Below are 27,412 nucleotides of genomic sequence, written 5' to 3'. Positions count from 1 at the left end.
TTTTGCATATATCAAATCAAATCAAGTTTATTTGTATAGCGCTTTTAACAATAAACATTGTCGCAAAGCAGCTTTACAGAATTTGAACGACTTAAAACATGAGCTAATTTTATCCCTAATCTATCCCTAATGAGCAAGCCTGTGGCGACAGTGGCAAGGAAAAACTCCCTCAGACGACATGAGGAAGAAACCTCGAGAGGAACCAGACTCAAAAGGGAACCCATCCTCATTTGGGCAACAACAGACAGCCTGACTATAATATTAACAGTTTTAACAGGTATACCCCTCAACTGTCCTCATGGGGCCGTCCTTCACAGGAGCGGTGCGATAAAACTCCGACCAGACACAGGGTACCAGGATGGATCAAGCAGGTCCGAGGGGCAGAAGAGGCCAGCATCTCAATCCCAGGATCAACATGTAACTCAGAGGGACAGATTGGGGGGGGGGGAGAGAGAGAGAAAGAAAACACAGGTTGTTAGGTATGCCCTAAAAATGACAAGTATTAAATCTGTGTGGTAGGCTCGCAGAGACGAGAGTCTTTACATCAGGCATAACACACAACAATGGCATGTTAATATGGTAAAAAATAGCATGACCTGCTCTGGCTGGATGCTTGATTGGGTGATGGGAGCACACTCCTCAGCAATGATGAGATGCAGATGGGACCCTTAGGGCTGGCCAAGACAATTCAGTTACATTTCACCGGGTCTGGGACATGCGACAGAATGTCTGACGGCCGATTCCCTGCAGGCTACGATAGCCAGTCGAGGTCTCCACCAAAAGATTTCCTGTTGACTCCATGTAACTCAGAGGGACAGATTTGGGGTGGGGGGGAGGGAAAGAAAACACAGGTTGTTAGGTATGCCCAATGTCACCTGAATAAGTAGGAGCAGTATACATATTGCACCGAGTACAAGCAGGGACTCCGGCAACTAACCATGACAGCATAACTAAAAGGAGAGAGCCAGAAGGTAACACAGGCATGAGGGAGCCCCGGGACATAAAGCAGCCAGCCACTACACCGTCAACAAACTCGAGTGAGCAAGCGAGTGGGGACTGACAGCATCCATACATCCCAGTTTACCAAAACACTCTATGTCTGAGGACCTTCCAGATCTACTCCTTTACCTCATAAACACCATTAACAAAAGGCTTGACTAAACAGGTATGTTTTCAGCCTAGACTTAAATGCTGAGACTGTTTCTGATTCCCGAACATTACTTGGAAGGCTGTTCCATAACTGTGGGGCTTTGTAAGAAAAGGCTCTGCCCCCTGATGTAGCCTTCACTATACGAGGTACCAGCAGATAGCCTGCACCTTTTGATCTAAGTAGGCGTGGCGGGTCATAAAGGAGCAGAAGTTCACTCAGGTACTGTGGTGCGAGACCATTTAGTGCTTTAAAGGTCAATAGTAGTATTTTATAATCAATACGAAATTTGATTGGGAGCCAATGCAGTGTGGATAAGACAGGCGTGATGTGGTCATATTTTCTAGTTCTAGTAAGGACTCTTGCTGCTGCATTTTGAACTAACTGGAGCTTGTTTATGCACTTATTGGAACATCCAGACAGTAAGGCATTACAATAATCCAACCTGGAGGTAACGAAAGCATGGACTAGTTTTTCTGCATCATGCAATGACATTAAATTTCTTATCTTTGCAATATTTCTGAGATGAAAGAAAGCCATCCAGGTGATGTTATCAATGTGAGTTTCGAATGAAAGACTGGGGTCAATAATCACTCCGAGGTCTTTTACTGCTGCACGTGAAGAAACAGAAAGGCCATCCAGAGTCACTGTGTAATCAGAAAACTTACTTCTAGCTGTATGTGGTCCTAGCACAAGTACTTCAGTCTTGTCAGAGTTAAGCAGAAGGAAATTAATAAGCATCCAGTGTCTAATGTCCTTAACACATTCCTCAATTCTATTAAGCTGGTGTCTCTCATCAGGTTTTGCAGAGACATACAACTGTGTGTCATCAGCATAACAGTGGAAACTAATACAATGTTTACGAATAATATCGCCCAGAGGTAACATATATAGAGAAAAAAGCAGTGGACCCAAGACAGAACCTTGTGGAACACCAAACTTTACCTCGGTACGTCTAGAAATATCACCATTTATATCAACATACTGATAACGATCAGTTAGATAAGACCTGAGCCAGGAGAGGGCCATTCCCTTAACTCCCACAACATTTTCTAGTCTATCCAGAAGAATGGAATGATCAATGGTATCAAATGCTGCACTAAGGTCAAGCAACACAAGTAGCGAGACACAGCCCTGATCAGACGCCTACAGTAGGTCGTTTACTACTTTAACCAGTGCTGTCTCTGTGCTATGATGAGGTCTAAATCCTGACTGATACATTTCATGGATGTTATTCCTATGTAAATATGAGCATAACTGCTGTGCCACAGCTTTTTCAAGGATCTTGGAGATAAAGGGGAGGTTTGATATTGGCCGATAATTGGACAGCTGACAGGGATCAAGGTCAGGTTTTTTAATCAGGGGTTTGATAACTGCTAGTTTAAAGGATTTGGCTACATAGCCAATCATAAGAGAAGAATTTATTATTTTTAGAAGCGGTTCAATTACTCCAGGCATTATCTGTTTGAATAGATGTGTCGGTAAGGGATCTAGTACGCAAGTTGAGGCTTTTGATGTAGAGATTAATGAAAGTAATTCAGCTTCTTTTAGGGGAGTAAAACATTCTAACTGATGATCTGATACAGTTATATTGTTAACTACAAGGTCACTTTCATTGTCTAACCTTAAATTAGTAGTTTGAATTTTTTGTCGGATATTCTCAATTTTGTCATTAAAAAAATTCATGAAGTCGTTGCTACTACATACTGCAGGTGTGCATGTGTTGATAGTGGACTTATTCCTGGTTAATTTTGCTACAGTATTAAATAGGAATCTAGGATTATTTTTGTTATCTTCTTTTAGGGAGGAGAAATATGTTGATCTCGCAGCACTAAGAGCTTTTCTATACTTCAGGAAGCTAACAAACTTAGCACAAACTTCCTTCCAAGCTAATTTGAACACTACCAATTTTGTTTGGCGCCATTTACGTTCCAATTTTCGAGTGGTCTGTTTTAATGTGCGAGTGTCATCATTATACCAGGGTGCTAATTTTTTTGTCTCTGACCATTCTCCTTTTTAGAGGAGCTACATTATCTAAAGTATGGCGGAATGTTGACTCTAAGCATTCAGTTGCCTGATCAAGTTCTGCAGGGGCTGATAGTGACCCAATCAAAGTTGACAGCTCTGGGAGATCATTTATAAAGCTCTGTGCAGTAGTTGACATGAAAGTACGTTTAATACAGTAGCGTGGTGAGGTGCATATATTATTACTCAGACATATCTTGAATGAGATGAGACAATGATCTGAGATAACTTCAGACTGTGGAAGTATGACTATATTATCTACGTTTAATCTGAATGTTAGTATTAGATCAAGGGTGTGACCACCATTATGGGTTGGTCCTATGACATTCTGCTTAATCCCGACTGAGTCTAAGATGGACACAAACGCTGTTTTTAAAGGGTCTTCTGGGTTATCGAAGTGAATATTAAAATCTCCGACAACTAAAGCTTTGTCTAAGGAAATAACCAGATCTGAGATAAAATCTGCAAATTCAGAAAGAAACTCAGAATATGGCCCCGGGGGCCTGTAAATAATAAGCAATGGAATTAACTGGGTAGACTTATTTTTCGAGGCTACATACATTATATGAGTATGAAGAACTTCAAATGTATTAAATTTATAACCAGGTTTTTGTGTTACACCTAGATAATCGTTATAAATAACCGCGATGCCTCCTCCTCTGCCAGTTAGAGGAGGCTGGTGTATATAACTGTATCCAGGAGGACTCGCTTCATTTAATGCTATATATTCATTTGGCTTAATCCATCTCATCATCTCTAGCCGCTTTATCCTTCTACAGGGTCGCAGGCAAGCTGGAGCCTATCCCAGCTGACTACGGGCGAAAGGCCGGGTACACCCTGGACAAGTCACCAGGTCATCACAGGGCTGACACATAGACAATCATTCACACCTACAGTCAATTTAGAGTCACCAGTTAACCTAACCTGCATGTCTTTGGGGGAAACCCACACGGACAACATGCAAACTCCACACAGAAAGGCCCTCGCCGGCCCCGGGGCTCAAACCCAGGACCTTCTTGCTGTGAGGCGACAGCACTAACCACTACACCACCGTGCCACAATCCATGTTTCTGTTAAACACAGTACATTAAACTCCTGATCAGTAATGAGTTCATTAACCATTAGCGCTTTAGATGTAAGAGATATAATATTTAATAGCCCCACCTTTAGATCAAAGGTGCTGGCAGCAGCTGTACAGTCAGTATGATCTAATTTTATATTGATTATAAAATTATATAATTATATATTATAATATATAATTATAATAAATAATTATATAATTATATTTTATAATTATATATTATAATTATAATATATAATTATTATATAAAATATTACAATATTATATATTATATTATATAATCCTTGGCAAATTGCAGTGATATAAGAGGAATAAAACACTTCAGGATGTTCCATTATTGGAAAATAATCAACCACAGGGTGATGTGATGTGACGCCAAGCTGGCTGTGATTCCCAAATCCACATTGAGCCATTTGGGGTTCAGTCATGACAGACAGAGTGCCATGGTGGTATTTTATGCTTGGATGGCGTTTGCACTATATTTAGATGAACATCATGATGACGGGGTGGCACGGTGGTGTAGTGGTTAGCGCTGTCGCCTCACAGCAAGAAGGTCTGGGTTCAAGCCCCGTGGCCAGCGAGGGCCTTTCTGTATGGAGTTTGTGTATCCTCCCTGTGGGTTTCCTCCAGGTGCTCCAGTTTCCCCCACAGTCCAAAGACATGCAGGTTAGGTTAACTGGTGACTCTAAATTGACCGTAGGTGTGAATGAGAGTGTGAAGGGTTGTCTGTGTGTCAGCCCTGTGATGACCTGGTGGCTTGTCCAGGGTGTGCCCTGCCTTTCGCCTGTACTCAGCTGGGATAGGCTCCTGCGACCCTGTAGAACAGGATAAAGTGGCTAGAGATAATGAGATCATCATGATGATGCAGCATTACACTCCCAGAAATAGCGATCAGATATTACTGTGTTGGTATTAAGAGTGCATGTTGTGTACCTTTTTTTTGGGGGGGGGGCTTTTTTTCACCTTTATTGGATAGGCAGTGTAGAGACAGGAAATGAGCAGGAGAGAGACGGGGAGGGATCGGGAAATGACCTCGGGTCGGAATCAAACCCGGGTCCCTGGATTTATGGTATGGCACCTTATCCACCTCAGCCACGACGCCCCCCACCTTTAATTACCTTTTAAAGTAAAGCTCATTATAAAATGTAATATCTCCTAAAAGAATATTTAAAATGAAGAACAAAAAGGTGAGATGGTGGGACAAACAATGGTGATCAGTGATTGGTCTGTGGTCTGGGACCATGGTAATCAGTGATTGGCTGTGGCTTAAATAGTACATCACCAATAAGGTGCTAGGAGCAGGGCGCTTTTCAGTGCAATGCAGCAGATGAACCCAACAGGGTCAATGGCACACCACCAAATGGCATGTGGAAGAGCCACTCAAATGGCCAATGGATGGCATCACTCAGCAAGTCAGTTGTCACTGCGGGGCAACATCAATACCCGTCAGGCCTGTGGCACTTTTGTGCACAACTTGGCATCAGGTCTGGAGGTCCAGAAAGACAATATGATGGGGCCATGACATCATTTGTCTTACCTTACTGTGCAAGGCGCGTTGTTAGGAGAGGAGAATAGCATGTGAGAGCTCACAAGTCCAGACATTCCGTGGTGGCTTGGCCAAGCCATTTATGCCGCTGTTGCGGGTGATTCTGTTGCTCTGGTGCAGGCCTCACGGCTCATCTGCGTTTCTGTGCATCCTAATGAAGCAGTCATCATTGCTAGCAATGGACAGCCAACATGGGTGGGACCATAGTTACCAGTGATTGGCTGTGGCTGGGACCATGGTTACTAGTGTTTGGCTGTGGGTAGGACCATGGTTACTAGTGATTGGCTGTGGGTGGGACCATGGTGAACAGTGACTGGCTGTGGGTGGGACCATGGTTATTGTCATCGTTGTCGGCTGTGCATCGCTAGCGATGATGACTGCTTCATTAGGATGCACAGAAACACAGATGGGCCGCGAGAAGCCCGCACCAGTGCACACCAGACTTATTCTCCTTTCCTAATGAAGCACCTTGCACAGTAAGATAAGACTAACAATGTCGTGCCCCCATTGTGTTGACTCTCTGGACCTCCAGACCTGATGCCAAGTGGTGCATAAAAGTGCCACAGACCTGATGAGTATGGAAGTTGCCCCACAGTGACAACTGACTTGCCGAGTGATGCCATCCATTGGCCATTTGAGTGGCTCTTCTGCATGCCATCTGGTGGTATGCCATTGACCCTGTTGGGTTCATCTGCCACATTGCACCAAAAAGTGCACTGCTGCCAGTGCCTTATTGGTGATGTACTATTTAACCCATAGCTGGAACCCAGACAGGTGCTACCACTCATAGCAAATAGCAAACCTGGAAGCAATGGTGATTAAGGGGTTGTGGCAGTGGGGGCGTGGTCAAGCGCCGGTCTGTGACAGGAGGGCGGAGTCAGGGAAGGTAAGTGGCAGAATCACTACACCTGACGGCAATTAACCTGTGTTTGTGTGTGTCTTCCCAGTGACCGTGCCCTATTTAAGGAGGGAGATCGAGAGCAGAGGAGATCATCCCTGGACGAGACGCTAGTGTGTGTCTCGGTGTGTTTGGAATCTGTCTATTGTCAGACTGAAAAGTGCGGCAATAAAGCCTCTGTGTGCACCTGATCTCTGTCCTGCCGTCCTCTGTGCTCCGCCCACACGTAGCGAACCGTTACAGTGGTGCCGAAACCCGGGATCCAGAGTGGAGCACCCACCGATCAGCCCCATGGAGTCCTCCCCGTTCGCCGACCTGGTCCACACCCTCGCCACGGCCCAGCAAAGCCAGCACCAGGCGCTCGTCACCCTCCGGAAGGAACAAGAGCGGCGCTTTGAAGCCCTGGTGCTGGCACAGCAGGAAGACTGCGAGGCATTCTGGCACCTCCTCGCGTCGGCGGGGTCCACCAGCGCTCCGGCCGCGGGCCCGTCTCCCCTCACCATCACCAAGATGGGCCCGCAGGACGACCCCGAGACATTCATCACGCTATTTGAACAGGTCGCAGAAGCCTCGGGGTGGCCGATGGAGCAGCGCGCGGTGCGCCTCCTCCCCCTCCTAACGGGAGAGGCACAGCTGGCCGCGCTACAGCTCCCCGCCGACCGCCGGCTGGCCTGCGCGGACCTCCGCCGGGCCGTCCTCCAGCGCGTGGGGCGCACTCCCAAGCAACAGCGCCAGCGCTTCCGCGCTCTGCGCTTGGAGGAAGTCGGCCGGCCGTTCGCGTTCGGCCAGCAGCTCCGGGACGCCTGCTGGTGGTGGCTGAGGGCTGAAGACCGTGATGCCGAGGGGATCATCGACCAGGTGGTGCTGGAACAGTTCGTTGCTCGCTTACCCGCAGGAACCGCGGAGTGGGTCCAGTGCCACTGCCCGGCGTCGCTGGATCAGGCAGTGGAGCTGGCGGAGGATCATTTGGCGGCTGTTCCGGGAGCAGGACAGCAGATGGCGTCTACTCTTCTCTCCTCTTCTCTCTCTCTCTCTCTCTCTCTCCCCTTCCTTCTGTGTCCCGTCCTCGCCCCATTGAGCGCGAGCTGTAATTGTACCCCAAGCTGTAATTATTTTGTCATGAAGTAGCCCGTCGCATACAGAAACAACTGCACATAAGTATTATATTTTTTGCTAGACCATTTTCAGATTTAGGAAAACAAAAATTTCTTTTTCTATTTTGTTCAACTAGAGATTCCTGGCAAAGTCAAAAAGCCTTGATGTAATAAATTAACATTAAGTGGTTGTTTTACACCTTTAAAAACTAAAACGGGTCAGTGGCGACCCGAACACAAGAGGAGGGTTAAATCTCAGACTTTTATAATAATGTGTTCCACATGCGCAAAAAAGTGCCCTATTTTCCCCCCAGAGCACTTGCTCCCCAAAATGTCTGTGCACGCCACTGCTTATTTGGTCCTGTTCCTTTGGGTCATGAAAAGGAAGGAGTTCCTGGTATCTTAAAAAGAGCACAATGTGTACAAGACTGATTAGAATGCAGTGAGAGACAGATTTGTTTTGTGATCATGACCATTAAACTTAAAAATATGTAGTCATTATGTGAAAACCCTTGCCTGTCTAGAAAGTAGAGGACATCTTCAACCCCACACTCAGCCCTCAGCTGCACATCAATAAATCTCGCATGCTTCAGGAGAGCATCTTCCAACAGGAGTTTATCCATGGCATACTCCACAGCTCTGACCAGAAAGGCCAGTGCTGCCTGCTGGAACAATACAAACTTAATCTTTCACAAACGGGTCTTTCATAACTAATGACAAACTTAAAAAAAAACTTCACTCTTACTGGTATTCACATGCTGCTTTAAAGGTCTGATGACATGTTTTTGACATCTTTGGCGATGTTTTATAACATAAAAAGTAATTCCCGATTATCCATATATTAATTCACGAAGGCGCCTATTTTACAAGTTATGATAAAAAAAAAAACGCGGCTATTTGGGCAAATTTGACAGGGCTGCAGCACCCAGGAGACGAATGAGGAGGAGGGGCTATATGACGTCAGCGAAAGAATCTTCCTCCTCACTTACCAGTTTGTTGTTGATGCGACAGGTGTTCAGTTTATCATTATTAGTATTATTATTATACATTATAAATTTTATATATATATATATATTACTGCTGTCAAGCGATTAAAATATTTAATTGCGATTAATGTCGCGACTGTCGTAGTTAACTCGCGATTAATCGCAATTTAATCGCACATTTTTGTCACATGAAAAGCCATTGTAATTCTCTTATCAGCATAAAAAAGTGAATGGGCTTACTCACCGTTCGAACTACGGGGGTACTCGGGGGATCCGAGATCCCCTGAAACAGACATGAGATCCCTTGAAAACATGATTTGGGAAATGTTGGGGGGTCTCTAAAATATTGGCAAAATGATGTTTATTGACATAGCAATCATGTGTAACGGGAAGCATTTGCATATCCGAAGTGAGCGCGCGATGGAGAGCCGCGCTCTGAGACAAGCGCAAGCACCCCCCCAAGGGAAAATAAGGGACCCCCCCGAAAATATCGGCATAGTTCAAACACTGGTTGTACCAATGTTTGTTTTTTTTTATTGCAGAGCATAACACGTCACAGCCACTGCAAAGTGGGGCTGGAGCCGCCGATGGGAAAACGAAACCAGCCGAGCACCGTGGCTCTTCGGGGGAGGGCAGAGGACTCTGGCTGTGCGGGGCCTGGCATCATGTCACAGAGCGTTAATCTCGCGATAAAAAAATTATCGCCGTTAAAATTGAGTCAAGTTAACGCGTTAATAACGCGACATTTTTGACAGCACTAATATATATATATATATATATATATATATATATATAGTTATTATGCCTTCGCGTTGTGTTGCCGGCTTTTGCTCCAAAACCCACAAGGATGGAGTAAGTTTATTCAAGTTTCCCAGAGATCCCGAGCTGCATGCGAAGTGGGTGAAGCAAGTCAGGCGCACTCGTGACAAGTGGGAGCCCTCACCAACATCTCTCCTGTGCTCTGAACACTTCGATTTGGATTGTTTTGACACCCTTCCCAGCTTAAAAGAATCTCTTGGGTGTGCAGTTCAGCACAAATGTGTGTTGCTACCATCAGCAGTGCCTACAGTATTCCGGAGGGGGTCTACTAGTAGCTACGCCGGATCCAGCAGTCGCCTGGGACAAGGCGACTCCTCCAAAGACAGTCCTCCTGTCAGAACATGTGTTGAGAAACGACAAGATAAAGGTACGTAGAGCTATAGAGTGCTCCGACATGATGCTAAAAATAGTAACACTGCAGTCTGCGTGGCCATCTTGGAAGTGACTCGCTCCAGAGCGCTCATAGAGTACACATCATAGAGTACACATTCATGATAATCATAAATGTAATCATAAAGTCGGCGTGATATCAGTCATGTATTTGCTTGTGAAAGCTTGCGGCTTTCATGTAACTGCCGCCTAGCAACGAGAGGCAAAGGGTAAAGAGGGTAGGCTATCATAGATTCTATTCGGAAGAGATCAACACATGATTGCTTAAAAATTAGGTATTTTAACAATTTGCATCTGTTTTGTGATTATCGTGACACTTGTGTGTTATATAGAACTGTATGTCTTATCAGCACATCGAGGATCTTCCACCGGAGGCTTTAGCAAGTACTCGTAGCAACACTACACTTTACCCTTTGCCATGCATTGTTAGGGAACGGTAGAAAGTACCCCTATGACCGACTTCAAGAATATGTAGAAAAAATTTAGAAATTATACTTTCCAAAAGTCATTTGAGCTTAGTGTATTGCATTTCCATTTATATTGTAGGTTCTTGCTGATGTTTTTGCGGAGTATGACGCAGCTGCTGAATGAGAAGCTGCAGAGTTTGTATGTACTAGTTGTGAACATTCACATTATTATCAATCTCATTTATTTAAAATCAGATAAAATCATGCCATCATGATCACTGCTTAAAGTACCAGTATTTGGTTGTTCTTTTGTTCAGAACTGTGATGCCAGCTGCCAAGTAGACCGGCGTTTTCATGCGCCATTTCCATTGAGTAGAACAGCCAGTGAACCGCAGCGTGTTCTTCCGCTGACGTCACAGCATGGCCGCGAGCCACGGACCCAGTTTTCTTGCGCTGTGCAATTAAAAGTTGGATATTCGCGTAACAACAGCTTCTTTTCACGTAATTATAACAGAAATCTAACATGTTTGCCATGTTGTATAGTTTATTTAAGAAATTGCATAGAGTCATGTTCGTGTCATCAGCACTTTAAACACACGTTAGTGTCACTGTTATTATTACTGACCAGCGTCTGTTATTGCCTGTGAACAAGTGGAGCTGTTATCGACCCAGATACAATAGTGCTTCTGATTGACTATTGTGTAGCCCCGCCCTTTTCCTTTATTTGATTGGCTGGTAAGTGGCAGGCTCGACTCATGGGAGACGTGCTTGTTTCCTGCCATTTCCATAGCGATAGCGGCGCGCCAGAGAAATTTATATTATAATTTTTTTTCAACATGAGAAATACAATGTGTGGCGGGAGTGCGTGACAAAAGACCGAAAAGCGTGACTGTCACGCTCAATGCGTGAGACTTGAGAGCCCTGCTCTTAGTAATCCGTGACATCAGCACTGGTGTGCACATAATCTGGGATCTGACACAAGCCCAATTATCTAATACAAAGACCATCACCTCTATGCTTTAGTGTGAGGTAGGAGAAAAAAGAAAAAAAAACATAGGTTAGCCATGTTATATAAACAGCAATGTAGCCTAAAACTAAAACAGATCTGAGTTCTTGAGACATCCATAAGGCTAGCCTATAGATAGTGATTAAAAAAAGTGATAAAATTCTCCCATTATATATAAAAAAAAGGGGGTCAAGCATAATTGCCGATAGAATTAGCACTTTCCTCGAAAACATGGTATAAGGTATCATAAAGCTCAGAAAACACTGTTTGTAGGTTTAACTCAAAGGAGAGGAAAAAATGACACCAAGACCTGCTGTTACGGCCAGTTAAAGGACGATGATGGCAACATGGCTTGGCTAGCATGAAAACAATACCAACATAGGTCCTAGCATGAAACAATCCAAACATTAGTCTAGTGGACTAATGTTACCTGTATCAATAGTTTCAGATAAGGAGTCGAGGACCTGACGTGCCTCCTCCGGTGTTTGCAAAAAGGAAGTCTCACCATTAAAAGTCACTTTCAAAGTTGCTGGATACTGAAGAAAGGTCTGAACTCCCTTATCCCTCAGCTCCTTCCTCACTGCAGTAAACGAGCTTCGTTTCTTGGCAGTAGTGGGAGAGTAGTCAGGAAAAAAGCTGAGGATCACTCCGTCGTCCAGACGAATCGGCCCATGTTTCCTAACTTCACGTAGTATGACATCTCGGTCGTTGAAACGGAGAAGCTTGAAAATGACGACTCGGGGTCTCTTGTTAGCGGCACTGACGTAAATGCGATGAGCTCTTTCTGTTTCAGTCTCTCTGTCCACCAGCATTGGTAGCCAAATAGGTAGAGATCTTTTGAGAAAGCCTACTGCATCATCCTTCTCCATACCTTTGGGGAGCCCAAGCAGATGGAGGTTATTACGTCTGCTACGGTCTTGTAGTTCAACTAGCTGTTGTTTGACAGTGTCCAAACGACGGGCATGGCCATTCAGGATTTTCTTTTGTTCTCTCTGTTCCCCTGATATCGATTCAATTTTCAAACACGCAGTAGCCATATGAGAGGATAGTTCGCTTCTCATCGTTGCCATTTCAGACTTCAGTACGCACTCAAGTCTTGCCAGAGTGTCCGCCATTTTAACATTAGCTGTAGCTCCAGTATCAGAACTTTCCCTTAACTTTTTCCTTCTTTTGCTTTGAGGATGAGGGCATTAAAGTCAGCTGTTTACGCACCGTAGACATTTAGAAAAGTAAACCGGCAAAAATAAATCAACACAATCGATATAAATGAGGTTAAACTTTGAAAAAAGGTGGCTTTGTGTCAGGAGCTCCCTCAGTGAGCGTGCAACTCCATAGATGCGTCACGTGATCTCTCTGAAAATGGGATCTTGAAATTGCTTAGGTTTAGTGTACATGTTGTAGTAGTAATTAGACAAGGGTCATTTCTTGCTCAGTTTTTAAGATTTCTGCATGAAACTTGGTGTGCATATAGGTAGTGACTATCTGTACTCTCCATATCATGCATGACGACAACTGATGTCATGACGTCATTTTATGACATCATAAATTTTTCAGGAATGGCTATGAATGGGACCACCTGGCACAGTACCAGGACAAGCTAGACAAAATTCTTTCATGCCATCTTCCATGGCCCTTATACCTTAATACTTTTTTTCACTCATTTGACCTCTGACCTTGACCCTTTGCCAGAATTAGGTCAAAGGTCACTTATATGTTAAATCGCTACTCCTTCATTTTTTCATGAATTTTCACCAAATTGGGTACGGAGACCCTATTTGCAGGGCTTCAAAATATTTTGCATCAGTTAAGCGACTTGACCTATTTTGACTGAGTTACATGACCTTGAACTTCTCAACTAGAATAGAAGAGAATGCCTTTATTGTCATTATACACATGTACAATGAGATTAAAGCATCTCCAATAACAGTGCAAACAGGGTGTAGAGAGAGAGAGAGGAAAAAAAATTAGGTGACTCTAGCAAAAAGTCAAAGTTTTGTCTATTTAGAAGAAGAACAATAACAACTTTATTCATCACACACTTGTGAAATTCTTCTCTGCATTTAACCCATCTGAACACACACTGCACACACGTGTGAGTAATGAGCACACACATATCCAGAGCAGTGGCAGCCATGCTAACAGCGCCCGGGGAGGAGTTCGGTGCCTCACTCAAGGGCACCTCAGCCCAAGGCCATCCCATATTAACCTAACTGCATGTCTTTGAACTGTGAGGGAAACCAGAGCACCCGGAGGAAACCCACACAGACACGGGGAGAACATGCAAACTTCACACAGAACGGCCCCCACCGGCCGCTGGGCTCAAACCCAGAACCGTCTTGCTGTGAGGCGACCGTGCTAACCATTTACACCACTGTGCCGCCATTTTTCATGGTCTTTGAGTTAGTCTTGCTCCTTTGCCATAGAAAAACATGTTTTAATGACTATTTATAGTTTTGACCTATTGACCTAGGTCAATATTATGTCATGTATTTTCAATGGCCTATATCTCAAAAACGGCACAAGGTAAGGCCATAGTTACTATTAACCATGAACAGGAAGTCATATATGGGCTTTCATTTGGGAGCATTGGTTTTGCCCTGGAGTGACCTTGACAGGTCAGATTAATGATCTGCATATTTTAAATGGCCTGTATCAAGAAATTGGTGAAAGATAGGAACTTAGTTAATATTATTCTCATCTCATTATCTCTAGCCGCTTTATCCTTCTACAGGGTCGCAGGCAAGCTGGAGCCTATCCCAGCTGACTACGGGCGCAAGGTGGGGTACACCCTGGACAAGTCGCCAGGTCATCACAGGGCTGACACATAGACACAGACAACCATTCACATTCACACCTACGGTCAATTTAGAGTCACCAGTTAACCTAACCTGCATGTCTTTGGACTGTGGGGGAAACCAGAGCACCCAGAGGAAACCCATGCGGACAACATGCAAACTCCACACAGAAAGACCCTCGCCGGCCATGGGGCTTGAACCCGGACCTTCTTGCTGTGAGGCGACAGTGCTAACCACTACACCACCGTGCCACCGTATGTGATCATATACAGATGATAATGTATTATGGAAAGTTGATATTTACCTGAATAAAGAAACATCAATCAATCAAATAAATAAATAACTATTTCCTCAACAATATTTCATAATTTTAACATATAATTAATTGCATTTGGACATTTCACCCTGGAGCTGGCATTTTTCAGGGAAGTAAAATGTTCTTTACAGTGAACATGTACACATTTTGGACACAGGCTTTAAAAGCTGTTTTTACAAACCCCCTTTACAGAGATTTATCCTGAATTACAGAGTTTCTCTCACATACACTCCATATTGTATTCATACATATTTAAGGAATTAGAACTGTTTGTGTTTAAAAACAGTTTGGGTTTAAAAACTCATTTGTACCATCAGCACAAACACACTGAACTGAATATGAGTAAGCAGGAAGAAGAGAAATAAATGGCGAGGACAACAGGCTACAATGTCATCGATGAACTGTGGTTCGAGAAGAAGCTCTGTGATGTACTCATCAAAGTTGATGGTGCTGAGTTCCACGCGCACGAGATCATCCTGTGTTGCTGCAGCTCATACTTCACGACTTTGTTCACTAACAGCTGCTACCCTCCAGATAAGTACAGTGTCCCTGACATTTCCTCTAAGATGATGGAGCTGATCATGGAGTATGTGTATAGATATCGTGTTAACATCACGGAGGAAAATGTGCATGAGCTGCTGATCACTGCTGATTACCTGGCAGTGAGCAGCCTGGTGAATGAGCGCTGCGCATTCCTGAAGGCTTAGCTGTGTTTGGAGAACTGCATTGGCATCTGCTGTCTTCCTCACTTTGATATCTGTGAGATGTTGAAGCAGTAGGCCTTCCAGTTTATCTTACACAACTTTGAGAAGATAGTGCACGTCTTTGAGGAGCTCCTGGACCTGACGGTTGAGCAGCTTGGTGAGATAATTGAGAATGATGAGCTGAACGTGAAACAGGAGAACGTGGTGTTTGAGACCATCTTACAGTGGGTCAGACATGCACCGCAGAATCGGAACGCTCATATGGGCGTGTTACTGCCCAAGGTGCGTATGGAGCTACTGACGCACAGTTACTTTATGAAACATGTGAGGAGCAACGCTTTTGTAACAGATAATGCAGCATGTAAGCCGATCATCACCAGAGTTCTGAAGAACATCTATGGGCTCAACCTGAATGAATCTCTCAGTTCTGACTTCACGCAGCCTCGCCTGCCCAATGCCGTTCTTCTAGCCATTGGTGGCTGGAGCCATGACAGTCCCAACTATGCCATAGTAACGTATGATATGCAAGCGGATCTCTGGGTCAGTGTGATATGCCCTGATGAGAGCCCAAGAGCCTATCACGGGATGGTTTATCTGAATGACTTTGTGTACTGCATCAGAGGATTCGGTGGTGACAATTACTTAAACAGTGTGAGAAGGTTTGAGCCCATCACAAGAACCTGGGCTTAGGTGATTCTCATGCACTCTCGTCAGTGTTGTGTGTGTGTGTATGTGTGCACACTAGACGGTCGTATCTCTGCAATGGGAGGATTTGATGGCAACACAGTTGAGTGATATGAACCTGAGAATAATCAGTGGAGTATGATTGCACTGATGCACAAAACAAGTGTTCAGTGTGTGCGGCGAGTGTGTGTGTAGAAATAGACTACAGCAGACATTCCTGAACTTTTTGGGCAAATGACCCTAAAGTCTTCACCATCCTACATTTGTAATTAATATTTTGAACATTTTAAGAGCACAGTAAAATATGTAGCCTGTGTTTAACATCAATCACATGGACTGGGACGTTTGTCTATTTTTATAGCTGAACTCCACTAGTGTATCGTGGCAGGATAGTGAGAATGATTCAAATGACACATAGTCTATTAAATGAAATGTGGCTTCTAGTAATATTTAAAATATTGGCAGATGTGATAATCAATATTTCTAATATTAATTTATAAAATAAATGAATGAAACAAAAGAGGAGCTTCTCTTGCAATCCCATTTGTAAGTCAAGCGATCCCATGTGGGGACGTGACCCCTGGACTACAGTGTCTGTTAAAGGGGAACAGAGGGCAATATATAGAGTAAATATAACAATAAAACACACATTGATGAACCTTATTCAAGACTTACAAAAGTTTTTTGTTCTAAGGTTGGAAAGTTATAGTGTTTTGAAAGTAGCTTGAGCAAACTATTTCCGCAGTTTGAACAGCCCACCATGATATTAATTTTATCCAATCAGTTTACCGTAGAGCCTCATACATTCGTTGGCGTAAAGCAGAGGTGATAAGACGGCGGCGTTGTATACTTTCAACTTGCTGGTTCTCTTGATGTCATGGCGAGACCATAGTAACTTTTGTAAAGCACCGAAGGCTTTGGTGGCAGCTTGAATCTGGCGGTCTACCTCCAAGTCTGATGAGTTGATGTTGTGCATCTGCTTAATGCCTATAATGTAATATAATGGAATGTGATCTCAAAAACAAATTTCTGCTTGCTGCATACATTTCACAAGGGCCAGAGGCTGTATCCGACTGCATGGAAGAAGCCATGAGTTAAACCCTGTAGGGCATGCTGAAATAGCTCAGTAGGGAGAGCGTAAGACTGAAGGTCCTTGATTCATTCCCGGGTATCGGGATTGGTGGTTTGTGTACACATTTTGGCCAAGTGGGTGCTAAATTTTTTGCCAGAGCGAGGTCAGTTATATGGCAGTAATTTGATGGTAAAAACAATCTTGCAGCTGTGTCTTGGTTCCATGGTGTAATGGTTAGTACTCTGGACTCTGAATCCAGTGGTCTGAGTTCAACTCTCAGTAGAACCTCTGAAGCTGCTCTTTGCACCTCTTTAAATAATGTATTTCACCTGAAGGCTGCTTTTGAGCAAGCTTGCTTATCCCAAACCCTTTGTTTCCATCAACATGGAACAAGTTCTCTTCAAGATAGGTATGGTCCACTTCTGCAATTTTGGATCTGAGGTTTATTCCAGTACCATCACAGCTTCAATGATATTGGGCACTATAGGTCTGGATTTGGGTGCAACATGGTGGCTCGGGGAGCATTAGAACAGTTGGCGGTGGCACAGTCGTGTAGTGGTTAACGCTGTCGCCTCACAGCCAGCATGTTCTGGGTTTGAGCCCAGTGGCTGATGGGGGCCTTTCTGTGTGGAGTATGCATGTTCTTCCTGTGCCTGTGTGGGTTTCCTCTGGGAGCTCTGTTTTCCCCTGAAGACATGCAGGTTAGGTTAATTGGTGGGTCTAATTTGACTGTAGGTGTGAATGGTTGTTTGTCTTTATGTGTTAGCCCTGTGATGATCTGGTGACTTGTCCAGGGTGTGCCCTGCCTCTCGCCCATAGTCAGCTGGAATAGGCCCCACCTTGCTTGCGACCCTGTACAAGATAAGTGGTTACAGATAATGGATGGATGGAAAGCATAATTGGCTGTGCCCCTAGAACCAAATCAGAGTGATAACTGCCCATCAATGTTTAACTCACTGGGTCTGCTCACATGGTGTGATGGACCATCCATTGTACCCTCTGTTGCCAGATTGGATTGTGTGGGTTGGGCTGTGAACGAGCTCAAGTTCTGATCAGATCCTGTGCACTTTAAATGAAAAACACCTGAGTCAGTCCGCTGAGAATGAAATAGTGTTCAACTGGTGAATTCTCACTATGGACTTTCTGGAAAAGCAGTTAGCTAATGACTGTATTATTTAGTGGTGAATAAGAGAAGAGAAAATACAAAGAAAAAGACCATCTATCTGTCTATCATACCCTAACAATGGCTACTACCTTCCTGGATCCTTCGGTAATTGCTATGTTTTGGAGTGGTTTTGAGTGATTCAAGCAACTAAAGATACCTTTTAGAGTTTATGAAATTAAAGTTACTTTCAAAATGAAGCACAATTAGATGAATTGAAAAAGGAGCACTGATTTTTACGAGATTCATTAGTGCTTCTCTTTGAGGCAATCTCATGCGTGTATTTGAATTTCCTGCGTCCTGCAATCAGTTGAGTTACTGTATTTCAATGGCACATCCAGATACAAGGAATCGATTGACATTTTGCAAAACAACCAGAGAAGCTCTTGTTTTGCAGAACATTTCCCTCAACAGAAAAAGGCTTCCCCTGTCCTGACAACAACAGGACCTGTAAAGGAGAGGTCTGGCCAGTACAGGGATTGAACCTGTGACCTTGGTGTTATTAGCACCACACTCTAACCAACTGAGCTAACTGGCCAAAGAAAAAAAATGTCATGGCTGCTGAGGTGCTTCACTAAATAGTGACGAGGCAGTGACTATGCCTTGAACAGATGTCTTTTCTCTTGATTATTGTTTTGAAGCCCACAGTTCGACCCACTCACATACAGTATTTACACAGGGGGATGAAAATCCCGACATCCAGTCTCAAAAACGTATTCTATCTACTGAGCAAAGTCAGCATGGATAGCTTTAACAATGTGAAAGAAGGATGCACACCTACTTCCCTTCTTCAACATGGTGGTCCAAAAGCCACCATGTGCTCTGAAGAACCACTTCTCACCAACCTCGACCCAATTGCTCACACTGAACAATAAAGCAACATCTGCTTCCTGAAACATGCGTCAAAAGAAGGAGAAGCAGGCCAAGGATCCCATGTCAGGAAATTAGGTAGTTTTAAAAGACTGATTGATAATGAGGGCATTCTTCATGTTCCTCTTCCAAACGTCTTTGTACCTCAGTTTCTGTCCTCCTTGTTTCTGTCAGCCTCTTTCCTAGGCTCAGTTCTCCGTAGAAAACGGCTTCGGGAAGTCGCGTGTCAAGCGTGCGCCAGACGTGTCCACCCCAACGAAGTTGGGAGGCTGTGATAAGTGTTTCCACGCTTACTGTTTTGGCTCGCCTGAGGACTTCTACATCGGGGACCTTGTCCTGCCATCTTATTTTGAGGATTTGATGCAGGTATCGCAGTTGTAGCCTGGTCAGATACTTGAAGTGTTTACCGTAGAGCCTCATACATTCGTTGGCGTAAAGCAGAGGTGATAAGACTGCGGCGTTGTATACTTTCAACTTGCTGGTTCTCTTGATGTCATGGCGAGACCATAGTTGCTTTTGTAAAGCACCGAAGGCTTTGGTGGCAGCTTGAATCTTGCGGTCTACCTCCAAGTCTGATGAGTTGATGTTGTGCATCTGCTTAATGCCTATAATGTAATATAATGGAATGTGATCTCAAAAACAAATTTCTGCTTGCTGCATACATTTCACAAGGGCCAAAGGCTGTATCCGACTGCATGGAAGAAGCCATGAGTTAAACCCTGTAGGGCATGCTGAAATAGCTCAGTAGGGAGAGCGTAAGACTGAAGGTCCCTGATTCATTCCCAGGTATCGGGATTGGTGGTTTGTGTACACCTTTGGCCAAGTGGGTGCTAAATTTTTTGCCAGTGCGAGGTCAGTTATATGCCAGTAATTTGATGGTAAAAACAATCTTGCAGCTGTGTCTTGGTTCCATGGTGTAATGGTTAGCACTCTGGACTCTGAATCCAGTGGTCTGAGTTCAACTCTCAGTGGAACCTCTGAAGCTGCTCTTTGCACCTCTTTAAATAATGTATTTCACCTGAAGGCTGCTTTTGAGCAAGCTTGCATATCCCAAACCCTTTGTTTCCATCAACATGGAACAAGTTCTCTTCAAGATAGGTATGGTCCACTTCTGCAATTTTGGATCTGAGGTTTATTCCAGTACCATCACAGCGTCAATGATATTGGGCACTATAGGTCTGGATTTGGGTGCAACATGGTGGCTCGGGGAGCATTAGAACAGTTGGTGGTGGCACAGTCGTGTAGTGGTTAACGCTGTCGCCTCACAGCCAGCATGTTCTGGGTTTGAGCCCAGTGGCTGATGGGGGCCTTTCTGTGTGGAGTATGCATGTTCTTCCTGTGCCTGTGTGGGTTTCCTCTGGGTGCTCTGTTTTCCCCTGAAGACATGCAGGTTAGGTTAATTGGTGGGTCTAAATTGACTGTAGGTGTGAATGGTTGTTTGTCTTTATGTGTTAGCCCTGTGATGATCTGGTGACTTGTCCAGGGTGTGCCCTGCCTCTCGCCCATAGTCAGCTGGAATAGGCCCCACCTTGCTTGCGACCCTGTACAAGATAAGTGGTTACAGATAATGGATGGATGGATGGATGGAAAGCATAATTGGCTGTGCCCCTAGAACCAAATCAGAGTGATAACTGCCCATCAATGTTTAACTCACTTGGTCTGCTCACATGGTGTGATGGACCATCCATTGTACCCTCTGTTGCCAGATTGGATTGTGTGGGTTGGGCTGTGAACGAGCTCAAGTTCTGATCAGATCCTGTGCACTTTAAATGAAAAACACCTGAGTCAGTCTGCTCAGAATGAAATAGTGGTCAACTGGTGAATTCTCACTAAGGACTTTCTGGAAAAGCAGTTAGCTAATGACTGTATTATTTAGTGGTGAATAAGAGAAGAGAAAATACTAAGAAAAAGACCATCTATCTGTCTATCATACCCTAACAATGGCTACTACCTTCCTGGATCCTTCGGTAATTGCTATGTTTTGGAGTGGTTTTGAGTGATTCAAGCAACTAAAGATACCTTTTAGAGTTTATGAAATTAAAGTTACTTTCAAAATGAAGCACAATTAGATGAATTGAAAAAGGAGCACTGATTTTTACGAGATTCATTAGTGCTTCTCTTTGAGGCAATCTCATGCGTGTATTTGAATTTCCTGCGTCCTGCAATCAGTTGAGTTACTGTATTTCAATGGCACATCCAGATACAAGGAATCGATTGACATTTTGCAAAACAACCAGAGAAGCTCTTGTTTTGCAGAACATTTCCCTCAACAGAAAAAGGCTTCCCCTGTCCTGACAACAACAGGACCTGTAAAGGAGAGAACTGGCCAGTACAGGGATTGAAGCTGTGACCTTGGTGTTATTAGCACCACACTCTAACCAACTGAGCTAACTGGCCAAAGAAAAAAAATGTCATGGCTGCTGAGGTGCTTCACTAAATAGTGACGAGGCAGTGACTTTGCCTTGAACAGATGTCTTTTCTCTTGATTATTGTTTTGAAGCCCACAGTTCGACCCACTCACATACAGTATTTACACAGGGGGATGAAAATCCCGACATCCAGTCTCAAAAACGTATTCTATCTACTGAGCAAAGTCAGCATGGATAGCTTTAACAATGTGAAAGAAGGATGCACACCTACTTCCCTTCTTCAACATGGTGGTCCAAAAGCCACCATGTGCTCTGAAGAACCACTTCTCACCAACCTCGACCCAATTGCTCACACTGAACAATAAAGCAACATCTGCTTCCTGAAACATGCGTCAAAAGAAGGAGAAGCAGGTCAAGGATCCCATGTCAGGAAATTAGGTAGTTTTAAAAGACTGATCGATAATGAGGGCATTCTTCATGTTCCTCTTCCAAACGTCTTTGTACCTCAGTTTCTGTCCTACTTGTTTCTGTCAGCCTCTTTCCTAGGCTCAGTTCTCCGTAGAAAACGGCTTCGGGTAGTCGCGTGTCAAGCGTGCGCCAGACGTGTCCACCCCAACGAAGTTGGGAGGCTGTGATAAGTGTTTCCACGCTTACTGTTTTGGCTCGCCTGAGGACTTCTACATCGGGGACCTTGTCCTGCCATCTTATTTTGAGGATTTGATGCAGGTATCGCAGTTGTAGCCTGGTCAGATACTTGAAGTGTTTACCGTAGAGCCTCATACATTCGTTGGCGTAAAGCAGAGGTGATAAGACTGCGGCGTTGTATACTTTCAACTTGCTGGTTCTCTTGATGTCATGGCGAGACCATAGTTGCTTTTGTAAAGCACCGAAGGCTTTGGTGGCAGCTTGAATCTGGCGGTCTACCTCCAAGTCTGATGAGTTGATGTTGTGCATCTGCTTAATGCCTATAATGTAATATAATGGAATGTGATCTCAAAAACAAATTTCTGCTTGCTGCATACATTTCACAAGGGCCAAAGGCTGTATCCGACTGCATGGAAGAAGGCATGAGTTAAACCCTGTAGGGTATGCTGAAATAGCTCAGTAGGGAGCGCGTAAGACTGAAGGTCCCTGATTCATTCCCGGGTATCGGGATTGGTGGTTTGTGTACACCTTTGGCCAAGTGGGTGCTAAATTTTTTGCCAGAGCGAGGTCAGTTATATGGCAGTAATTTGATGGTAAAAACAATCTTGCAGCTGTGTCTTGGTTCCATGGTGTAATGGTTAGCACTCTGGACTCTGAATCTAGTGGTCTGAGTTCAACTCTCAGTGGAACCTCTGAAGTTGCTCTTTGCACCTCTTTAAATAATGTATTTCACCTGAAGGCTGCTTTTGAGCAAGCTTGCATATCCCAAACCCTTTGTTTCCATCAACATGGAACAAGTTCTCTTCAAGATACCGTATATATATATATATTTTTTAACTTTGTCTCTCGTAACCTAGCCTCCTTCATCTAACCATATTAGCCATGACCTATCCTTGGGGTAAAAAACGCCTGAAAAACGTAATGTTATTTGAGGAGTTGCATGATGACTGTATATGTTCTCAACGTAGTGTCTACACGGGTTAATGACTATTGTTTTTTGTTCCTAGATAATATTTAAGTGCCGTAATACCGTTCTATACGTGCAAGAATTGGTCTTATTAAAGCTTGTGGCTGTCTGGCTTAGTTAAAATGCTAACCGTTAGCACCCGACTAGCTGCTATTTTAGAACATCGAGTGATCAAATGGTAATGTGTAACCCATGTGTGTGTTATGACTTCATGGTGCATACATCCAAGGCACTACACAAACTTCAGGAAGTGGCAAAGAAAAGGAAGAAAAAGGAGTAAAGATGGACTGACTTTGGGGTGGGGAACTGAAGATGGATTGGGAACTGAATTAATAAATAATAATTAATAAATGTTCTGTTTTGTTGAAACTGTTGTCTGACTGATATTGTGTGTGTGTGGGGGGGGGGGGGTCTGCGTCGCCACGCTACCTCACTCTGTTGACCATGGTTGTGTTTGCATCCCTGTAACACCAAGGCAACTAACAATAATCAAAACGCATTACCCTAATTGGTGCAAAGCCTGCATGCCCTATCAGAACATTTAATTCTGCGTGGCTTCCTGAAAAAAAACTCAAGTGCCCTATCGTAAGGGAAGTCATTGGGTTCGGGACCATTTATGGAGATTCGTAAGCAGGCTGCCAGGTGTTCCCCTTGGAGCCTATTCCTGAGGTCTGTTTTAATCTATGGATAAAAAAGTACATTTTCTTCATCATCAAAGCACTAAAAATTTCTATTACATCAAAAAAATATACAAAGGAATACTGAATTTCTATGTGCTTGCCCTATTCATAGCTGAGAAATCCCGCTCGCAATTCTACTTTGCCAGTAAAGCTAATAAAGATGTTTCTTAAAATATTCAGATTTTATGCTTCAGATAGCATCAACTAGGCATCCCCGCGAGTATAACATTTTATTTGGGCTAGTGGGAAATCCTTATTTATTGTGAATGTCAAGCCATTATTAATAACTTGCATGAATGCTGAAGCGGGATAAACGGGATAATGCAATAAGGCCGGTTCCTCGCGTCAAGCTGCTACTGTATGCATCGAAATTGGTTTATAGCCTGACTCAGGGATGTCCGTTTCCTGTAAGCCAAGAAGGCTATGATAAAGCTCATCACGAGCACGACGTAGGCTACCTTTTAAAATAAGGGGTCGGAAGGCGAATCGGGAAGGCTGCGTTATTTTTAATTAGCCTAACAGGACTACTTGCAGTCCAGGTATATGCGCAACGGCAGGCCTGTGTACATGCCTCTCTGTCTTTCTGTCTCTGTGTGTGCGGGTGTGTGCGCGCACGCGCGTGAACGAGAAGAAAGAGCACTATGAATGAACGGAACGATACGCAACGGAATTTTTTTATTTTCAAAATCGCGAGTCTGATTGTGTGGCGATAGGAATCCATTGTGTGGCGCTGCGCCACACAATGGTCTATGTATGGGAAACCCTGTCTTGTTCGAATAGATAATAAATCAGAATTGTTATAATCTTTCAGAATGAGTGAGCTTTTTGTTATACTTGGAGATAAAGTGTTTACTAAGTACTGCCTTAAAAATTTGTTACATTTTTCGTTTACTAAATCCAGACCATCTATCTTTACTTTGTGTAAATTTGGAGTTGGTATGTTCAAAATATTATTCTTAAACAATTGGATAAAGGCTCTTGGGATATTTTGTGTGACTTTCCTATAGGTCTCACTGGAGCAACTCATACTATATTTCGCATTAAAATCATTTAGCTCAAGAATGTTTCCATTTCCATCCAAAATATGCATAACAGACCAAATTTGTTTTGCCATCCAGTCTTCCATTAACATAGACCTCCTCTGAGTCAATATCACCCTATTATTCCACAATGGCACATTATGGGGGCTAAAATTATGTTTGAACATCATTTTCCAATATAACAGAGCCTGTTGGTGAAATTGAGAGAGTTTTTTGGGCAGTTTGGATATTTCAAAATCACATACTAACTGAAACTCAATACCTCCAACTTTGTTGAAAACAAGAGAAGGCAGCGAGAACCATATCTCATCATTTCTTAAGAAGGAACAGATCCATTTGATCTTTAACATTCCATTCATAATTTCAAAGTCAATTGCTTTTATGCCACCATCCTCATAGTCCTTTATCAAATCTCCATTTCTGATGTAGTGATGTTTATTTTTCCATATGAAATTAAAATGAGTTCTATTCATCTCATTATCTCTAGCCACTTTATCCTTCTACAGGGTCACAGGCAAGCTGGAGCCTATCCCAGCTGACTATGGGAGAAAGGCGGGGTACACCCTGGACAAGCCACCAGGTCATCACAGGGCTGACACATAGACAACCATTCACACTCACGGTCAATTTAGAGTCACCAGTTAACCTAACCTGCATGTCTTTGGACTGTGGGGGAAACCAGAGCACCCGGAGGAAACCCACACGGACACAACATGCAAACTCCACACAGAAAGGCCCTCACCGGCCACGGGGCTCGAACCCAGACCTTCTTGCTGTGAGGCGACAGCGCTACCCACTACACCACCGTGCCTCCCGAGTTCTATTCTTTTCTTTTACAATTCTTGGTGGGATAGCTAAGGAGTACGCTGGATAGATTAATCTAGATAATGATTCAACCTTGGTTAATATTGTTCTACCAAACAGTGTTAAATCCCTTTGCAGCCAATTATTTAAAGTTTTTTTTTGCATATATCAAATCAAATCAAGTTTATTTGTATAGCGCTTTTAACAATAAACATTGTCGCAAAGCAGCTTTACAGAATTTGAACGACTTAAAACATGAGCTAATTTTATCCCTAATCTATCCCTAATGAGCAAGCCTGTGGCGACGGTGGCAAGGAAAAACTCCCTCAGACGACACGAGGAAGAAACCTCGAGAGGAATCAGACTCAAAAGGGAACCCATCCTCATTTGGGCAACAACAGACAGCCTGACTATAATATTAACAGTTTTAACAGGTATACCCCTCAACTGTCCTCATGGGGCCGTCCTTCACAGGAGCGGTGCGATAAAACTCCGACCAGACACAGGGTACCAGGATGGATCAAGCAGGTCCGAGGGGCAGAAGAGGCCAGCATCTCAATCCCAGGATCAACATGTAACTCAGAGGGACAGATTGGGGGGGGAGAGAGAGAGAGAAAGAAAACACAGGTTGTTAGGTATGCCCTAAAAATGACAAGTATTAAATCTGTGTGGTAGGCTCGCAGAGACGAGAGTCTTTACATCAGGCATAACACACAACAATGGCATGTTAATATGGTAAAAAATAGCATGACCTGCTCTGGCTGGATGCTTGATTGGGTGATGGGAGCACACTCCTCAGCAATGATGAGATACAGGAGGGCGGAGTCAGGGAAGGTAAGTGGCAGAATCACTACACCTGACGGCAATTAACCTGTGTTTGTGTGTGTCTTCCCAGTGACCGTGCCCTATTTAAGGAGGGAGATCGAGAGCAGAGGAGATCATCCCTGGACGAGACGCTAGTGTGTGTCTCGGTGTGTTTGGAATCTGTCTATTGTCAGACTGAAAAGTGCGGCAATAAAGCCTCTGTGTGCACCTGATCTCTGTCCTGCCGTCCTCTGTGCTCCGCCCACACGTAGCGAACCGTTACAGTGGTGCCGAAACCCGGGATCCAGAGTGGAGCACCCACCGATCAGCCCCATGGAGTCCTCCCCGTTCGCCGACCTGGTCCACACCCTCGCCACGGCCCAGCAAAGCCAGCACCAGGTGCTCGTCACCCTCCGGAAGGAACAAGAGCGGCGCTTTGAAGCCCTGGTGCTGGCCCAGCAGGAAGACCGCGAGGCATTCTGGCACCTCCTCGCGTCGGCGGGGTCCACCAGCGCTCCGGCCGCGGGCCCGTCTCCCCTCACCATCACCAAGATGGGCCCGCAGGACGACCCCGAGACATTCATCACGCTATTTGAACAGGTCGCAGAAGCCTCGGGGTGGCCGATGGAGCAGTGCGCGGTGCGCCTCCTCCCCCTCCTAACGGGAGAGGCACAGCTGGCCGCGCTACAGCTCCCCGCCGACCGCCGGCTGGCCTGCGCGGACCTCCGCCGGGCCGTCCTCCAGCGCGTGGGGCGCACTCCCAAGCAACAGCGCCAGCGCTTCCGCGCTCTGCGCTTGGAGGAAGTCGGCCGGCCGTTCGCGTTCGGCCAGCAGCTCCGGGACGCCTGCTGGTGGTGGCTGAGGGCTGAAGACCGTGATGCCGAGGGGATCATCGACCAGGTGGTGCTGGAACAGTTCGTTGCTCGCTTACCCGCAGGAACCGCGGAGTGGGTCCAGTGCCACTGCCCGGCGTCGCTGGATCAGGCAGTGGAGCTGGCGGAGGATCATTTGGCGGCTGTTCCGGGAGCAGGACAGCAGATGGCGTCTACTCTTCTCTCTCTCTCTCTCTCTCTCCCCTTCCTTCTGTGTCCCGTCCTCGCC

General features: G+C 44.6%; 5 non-coding genes and 1 pseudogene across 5 annotated transcripts; 4 read left to right on the top strand and 2 right to left on the bottom strand.

The window, feature by feature from the left end:
- Window positions 1-14,848: 14,848 nt before the first annotated feature.
- LOC132882514 (kelch-like protein 10) lies at window positions 14,849-16,093 on the top strand (annotated as a pseudogene).
- Window positions 16,094-17,186: 1,093 nt separating this feature from the next.
- On the top strand, window positions 17,187-17,258 carry trnaq-cug (transfer RNA glutamine (anticodon CUG)). Its single transcript has one exon. It is a non-coding gene; the product is annotated as a tRNA-Gln (tRNA).
- A 1,338-nt stretch (window positions 17,259-18,596) lies between these two features.
- On the bottom strand, window positions 18,597-18,670 carry trnai-aau (transfer RNA isoleucine (anticodon AAU)). Its single transcript has one exon. It is a non-coding gene; the product is annotated as a tRNA-Ile (tRNA).
- A 1,237-nt stretch (window positions 18,671-19,907) lies between these two features.
- On the top strand, window positions 19,908-19,979 carry trnaq-cug (transfer RNA glutamine (anticodon CUG)). The gene has a single exon. It is a non-coding gene; the product is annotated as a tRNA-Gln (tRNA).
- A 1,346-nt stretch (window positions 19,980-21,325) lies between these two features.
- Window positions 21,326-21,399, bottom strand: trnai-aau (transfer RNA isoleucine (anticodon AAU)). Its single transcript has one exon. It is a non-coding gene; the product is annotated as a tRNA-Ile (tRNA).
- Window positions 21,400-22,636: 1,237 nt separating this feature from the next.
- trnaq-cug (transfer RNA glutamine (anticodon CUG)) lies at window positions 22,637-22,708 on the top strand. Its single transcript has one exon. It is a non-coding gene; the product is annotated as a tRNA-Gln (tRNA).
- The last annotated feature ends 4,704 nt before the right edge of the window (window positions 22,709-27,412 follow it).

Source organism: Neoarius graeffei, chromosome 3, assembly GCF_027579695.1.
Source record: "Neoarius graeffei isolate fNeoGra1 chromosome 3, fNeoGra1.pri, whole genome shotgun sequence".
Taxonomy (NCBI): domain Eukaryota; kingdom Metazoa; phylum Chordata; class Actinopteri; order Siluriformes; family Ariidae; genus Neoarius; species Neoarius graeffei.
Note: the sequence above shows the minus strand (reverse complement) of the source record. Positions and strands in the feature narration are given on the sequence as shown.